Here is a 6,778-nt window from a genome sequence, read left to right as displayed (position 1 = left end):
TCTATAGTTCTTTGTATATAACAGTGAAAAAAAGTATGTTGGAACTAAGAGTTTATAATGTTGTTAAAACTAAAACAGGTTGCCTTTCCTCATTTGATACTCAGTGGGATGTCAGAATGTTTAATTCCGGATCCTGAAAACATTCTCAAATGTCAGAATAATTATGTCACAGCAGGCAGTCAGAACTCTGTGAAATGCCATCAGTGTTTGTCTTGCTTTTGTATTTATATATAAAAACCATATTTAATGAGTGACATCCAAAAAGAACCAAATGTAATAAATAATGTACATTTATTTTTATAACTGCATAATTTTAAATCAGGACACAATTCCAGCTACATTAATTTTAGATCTTTAGATCTTTGTTTAAACAGTAAATCAAAACATATAGCAATGTAAGTTAAATTCTGTTGTATTGTGTAAATAACAGATAAAATAAATTTACCATTCTGCAACTAAAAACAGAACAACACAGTCTATACCTGAAATAAGTACTGTACATTGTTTTCATTAAATCATTTTTTTTCAGTTTGCTGCAGATTAAAATTTGTTTAAAAATTGAATTCTGTCAGGAAAACAGAAAAAAAAAACTGAAAAACTAGGCTTGAAAACAGACTTTTGTGATTGCTCAGTGTTTTTGGAAGTTATTTACATAACAATCTGTACTCTGCTTCTTTTATTTGTCTGATGCATACCCAGAATACCTTAAATAATCTAGTGCTTTGGCTAAGAGGTGCAATAAAATAACAAAAGTTGCATTTTTATTGTCAAAGCCCAAAACAAAATGTTTACCAATTAATTATAGGCAGTAAAGTCTGCAGTGATTGCTTTTAAATGTCATTACTTTATTATGAGCTGTCACAATCTAAAGTCAATGTATGATTCAGCAGAAAAAAGTGTTTAATGTCATCAAGTATCCGTTCATTTGTAGAAATGTTATGAGATTACACCAGTCTATCACTTTTCTGTTTTCATCCATGACTTTAGAGTGACAACAGGACATGCATGCAGATCAGGTTGTATTTTCAGTTTCAATTATTCTGAATTTACCTGCTGCAGTTTATTGCCATATATTTAGTTTATTGGTATGTTATTATAAAATTTTTTGCTTAGATAAACCATCAAGTGACTATAGAGCAATTATCCTTAGCAAGAAATTTTTTCATCAGTTCCACCCACATGGTATTCTTTAATAACCCTGAAAAAATCAACCTGCACAGAAAATTTAATTCACGTTTTCTTGACAAATATACTTATCTCAGAATCTTAAATTAAAGCTAAAAAGGGTTATGAAAAGTCATCAAAAAAGTTGATTGACGTAGAAATCTGTTCTATCAGTTTGGATGTGCTGCTTTGCAATTTAATTAATTTTGTTAATTTCCTTATTTCGCTTGCATAAATGACATCGAGATGTATCTATTTTAAATAACACTAAGCATGCATACACAATGCATCTTTAGTAAAATATTTTGAGTCCCCGTAAGAAGTCATTGTTATTGTTATTATGACAAAATTCACAAACGTGACCCAGACAACTCAATTATAGTTATAATTTTCAGGTAAATCAACAAAAATGTGGTTTTTACAAGTTTTATTAGAAGTTAACATGCAATCTAATACAGTACAGTGACAAGACAATAAAAGAATAATATGAAAATCTGTATGTGTTATAATGAAAAAATTAATAAGATGAACAATTTCAGTGCAACGCTGTGCTTGGTAAAAATTGAAATGATTAAAAATTAGAATATTGTTAGAATTCTGTCATTTTTAACGACAGTATTTCATTAGCAAAGCTAATTTTTCTTATCCCCCTGAGAGCTCAAAGATTACTGTACGTACTTCTTACCATTTCTGCATCAATTGAAATGTAGCCAAGCTGTCTCCTAGCCAAGCTGTAGATAACGTCTCTCAAGAGATTTCATACTCTGTTTTCTGTTTTTGAAAGAGTTAAAAATATATATCCATTGTATCCTTATTCCATATTGATATTTAAATATTTGTGTGTGACGTTTCTAAGTTACCTCTTGAATAAACATAAGAATATACCATAATTTGTTTTCTTATTTTCTTGTAGTGAGATATCCGAAATTGATTTCATGACATTAAAAGTTTAAATGCCAAACAGATCTGCTATAATATACTTTTTTTCTTAGATTCACACCAGACATATTTGCACGTTTGGTGTACCCAGATCAGGTTAGGATTTCTGAACAATGTATATCACAATGCAGATAAATTTGCATACAGTCTTCTTGTGCCCCCTGCAACAATAAATGCTCGCCTGGTGAAAACACAGGCAGAAGCACGGTGCTCGACTTTGTGTGCGTCCAGCTGTCAAGCCTGAACAAGGGCGCTTTCCCACGAGGAGAGAGAGGCCTTGGAGCAGATGGTGCCCCGACCGGCTGGACACCCATACTCTGCACTGCGGCACTCGTACCTCAGCGTCACCCTCTCCTGCCAAAGCCCATATGGGGTGATGATCTACTCCTGGGTGGGAAGGTTCAAACAAGGGGTCAATCGCTTAAGAAGACCCAGCAGGTTGAGAGTGAAATGACATTTCCTGCAAAAGATGTAAAAATTTGTCTGCATTTAGAATTGGTACACCATCAGATCCCATTATAACTAATAATAATGATGATGATGATGATGGAATGCTTTGTATTCATCAAACACTGATCATTTTAAACCTGACCTTTCCCTTTTCCCTTGCTAGTAATAAAGTTGCTGACAATATTGTTCATTTGCATCATGCATGCTGTGCGATTACACCATACTGTACAGAGATTTCAGAACATTAACTGCGTTCTTTTTAATTCATCACAGCACCATTTTTAGGAGTGTAACATTATGCATGACGATGCTTTAGAATAAAATTATTAAATTTTTTAGGTGTCATTTTCTCATACCCAAGGTTTTCACCAGCCATAGAGTACATATGCACATTAGTTAATGATGACAAGAGGTATGGTGGTGGGCCTTCACATTCAATTTTTCATTATATTACCTTTGTTGGTCACAGAGAGGCAAAAGGGGAAATTTTGCAATGCTAAAATATGTGCTGTTTGCTGCCTGCCAAGGAGGAATTCTGTTCTTGTATTGTCATTGAGCACACAGACGGAGGAAGAACAGTTTGTAGCCTCGATGACCTAGAATCATGATGATCTTATTATACAATGTCAGATCACGCTGTTCAGCATTAATTTGCTGCGGGCTTTCTGATCTCTTCTGACAAACACTGAAGCAACCCTCTCCATTTTTTCCCTCCACAGTAATATGGAATGTCGTAACGCTGAAAGGGAGATGTTGCTTCTCATATTAATGCAACAAGGGATCTGTTGCATAGTACATCTTAAGAAGTGTGCCTCTCAGATGGATCAGAGGGAACCCTTAGCAAAGTGCTACAGCCAAATACAATGATGTATTGTTTGCTAAAATTTCTCTCATAGAGCTGCATCATAAATTGCTGTTCTAAGGTTGGTGGGGGAAAATCCATACATTGAAGTATTTATATGCTAACCGTTACTGTAGGGGAGACAAACCCTGCTGGTGAAACACATTAACAATGCATTATTAAACGGTCACATTGAGGAATGCAACGATATTCTGCAGAATAATTATTTATGTGAATAATTGTAACAGTTGGATCTGAGCATCGGCTGCAATGAAAGCCAATGAAATGCCTTCCAGTTTTTATCCTGTAACGACACACTTGAATGCAAAGCAAAATTACCTCCTTCATAATGGCAGTAATCTTTACAGGACATCTTTATTTATCTAAATACACATAAGCATTTCCAACACACAATAGCAATTAAAGCTAAAACAGTATACAGTGGCATGCAAACACGTCTAAAATATGCAAATGATAATTATGGGGATTGGAAAACCATGTATTCTTCTCCAGTGTTTTCTGATTATGATTCAAAAATACACTGCAAATGTGTGAGATAGACTGTGCGATGTTCTCATTAAAATTTAACTGAACCTAAAAGCGTAGCTTTTCGATCAGTTTGGTTACGACGGCTAAATTCGGTTCCTCTGTAACTGCCAGATGCTTCCTGTTGATATAGGCAAACAACACCCCTTCCTACACACTGCTGCTGCTTCTCTGCAGTAAAACTGCAGGCAGCAAGTGTAACAAAAGCTATAAGACAAGCACAAGATCTTACTGTGCAGGCATCATAAATGACCTCTAGCTTTGCAAAGTAATAAGCCACTGCAATCAGGAAGAAAGAAATGATTGGAAAATATTACTCAGTATATAAGTGTATAAAGTTGCAGTTAGTTAATAGCCAACAAAGCACTTTTACACAAGGGCATACTGCAATGTACATGGAATATCAACATTTATTTAGGAATAGGCATTCCAAAAACACATTGGAAAACTCAGTCAATCAACAAGTTAGCATATGAAATTAAGAATAGGTGGTTGCTATATTTGCACATATTTGAGCTGGGAAACTGTAAAATAATCCATCTGGACATGAATGGTTACTTTCTAAATTTGAAGCTTTGGTACAGGTACTGGGCCTGTTTCGAACCACATACTTTTAAAAATGTGTATGTGATTTAAAAATCTGTAAATATTTAGTACGAGAATGGTACAAAAGCAGGGTTTTTGTAGTACAGACTCCAGAGTATTACTGCTGTCACAACCGCCGATGGTAATTACTAAATAACGTACATTCACTGGCAAATGTAAATGTTGCTATATTAAAAAAATGTGAAAAAGCTCTATAGCAATCATCCCTAATGAGGTTTTTAATGAGACATGTCACAAGAAGATAAAAAGTTAATAGCAATAATAATAACTGGCATGTTTAATTTGACAGTGTTAATTCTTTACCACGAGCACTGCATCTGTGAACAGAATTATTCTTCGCATGTTTCGGTGAAGCCAGTGTCTGCTCCCATAAATATGAAAATTGAGCATGGACTGAAAGTGATGTGAAACAGAAAGACACAGTTCCTCTCCCGAGTTTCTTTTACACATCGAAAACTTGAAAAAGGCAAAACTGCAAGCCAATCCAGAGAATAATAGAGCACTATTTGGGGTTTTTCAAAGGAACAGTCCACTTCATTATCCGTGATTTTTTACGTTATGATTGATGACATATCAGAATACCACAAACTAAATTATTTTTGATGAGTAAGAACTTAACTGACTATTTCGGTTCATGACATGTTCTTATATGATGTTTACAGAGATTAAATAAATACAATTTTCTTACATGATAGAATCAAAGCCTTGTATCGAATCTCATATTTCATTCTTCAGTAATAGAGAATTTTTTTTTTTTTTTTTTTTTTTTGCTGGAAACCCTCTTGCATCTTTATATGGTTTCACGTGGAAGAAGTCCCTGACAGGATGGAAGATTTTGTTTGTCTTTATTCACAAAGGGGCTCGCCAAAATGTGAACTGCATCTAGAAGTAAACTGCATCTTAATGGCAACAAAAATGAAGCTCTTCAGCCTGAAAAATAGAGTGCAGAATAAAAAATCTGATTCTAATTAAACATTATATTATTATATTAAAAAAATATAAATCTAAATCAGCCTGGTTTTATTTAGGAATTGGACCACATGCAGGGCCACATGCATCCTTGCTTGGCCTTTCTTGGTTCAGTCTTATTGCAGTGGTCTTTTCATTAAACATTAAGAGGAGCGTCTATTCACATTTTGAGACATGTTCATACGTGTACAAAAGCATTATTTCACTGTGACAGTTCCAACTGTAAAAAAAAAAAAAAAACTCAAAGACCAGAAGAGCAAAAACATTTGATTTGGCCAGAAGGCTGTGAAAAGCAATGCAGTTTTGGGTTTGGTCTGTACAAATATTACTTTTTGACTGGGTGCAGAGAAACGTTGTTTTTTAAGTAATAAGGCTGACCTTTTTAAATATAGCCAAACACACCCTTTGGTGTCGGTTCAAGGAGGCACAAATTAAGGCTGAGCTATTCGAACATCACCTTAGTGTGGGGTAACAGTGCTTTGAGACTCACTCTTAACACAGCTATCCATTTTATGCCTCCATAATATTTTCTTTCTCAGAATCAATTGTACTTTTTCCGTATTTTAATTTTACTTTAAGGTGAGAATTTGTCAGGTTCTTCAATACCTTCTTACTGTTGTTTCAAAGCACAGTAAATGGGAAATGGTGCCCTCGCTTTCTTTACAATACCTGGGTTTTCATCTCAAAACTGAGCACGAAAAGTAAATTTCCCTTTAACTGTTGCTTTGGAATCAGCCGAACTTAACAGCACGAAAATGCGCTTTGTATATAGTGCTTTGAAATTGCTCAGTAAATTAATGTTATTGTGAGAATAACATGTTTGTGTGAGGCCAGGAAGAAGTGAACTATCAATGAAAATTATGTTCTGTATTGTTTTTCTGCTGGCATACTAACAAATTTCTCTAAAACGATGCATCTGGATCTGTGTGCTGCAGCTTCAGAAACTATGTTGCTCTGGTGAGAAGCGCACTATACATAAAAATGAACATGATTAAAAAAATCTCAGCACAGCAGCACATTAGGAATATAGTAATATAGAGTCAGAATATCAAAAGTACTGCAAAGACAATACAGAATCGTAGCAATACAATATCCAGCATCAACCTCCAGTCAGTCAGTCACATTACTTTTATCTGGCAAATTTAATCTAATAATGGGATGTATATTCTGTACATTTTCATGTGATGCAAATCAGCCATGTATGTATTCATACTATTATGAGCTAGACATGTTATCTAGTTTCAGGCTGTGATCAGTACCGTT

The sequence above is a fragment of the Scleropages formosus genome, chromosome 16, assembly GCF_900964775.1.
Source record: "Scleropages formosus chromosome 16, fSclFor1.1, whole genome shotgun sequence".
In the NCBI taxonomy this organism is placed as follows: domain Eukaryota; kingdom Metazoa; phylum Chordata; class Actinopteri; order Osteoglossiformes; family Osteoglossidae; genus Scleropages; species Scleropages formosus.
The sequence above is the reverse complement of the archived record's forward strand: the minus strand, read 5'-3'. Positions refer to the sequence as shown.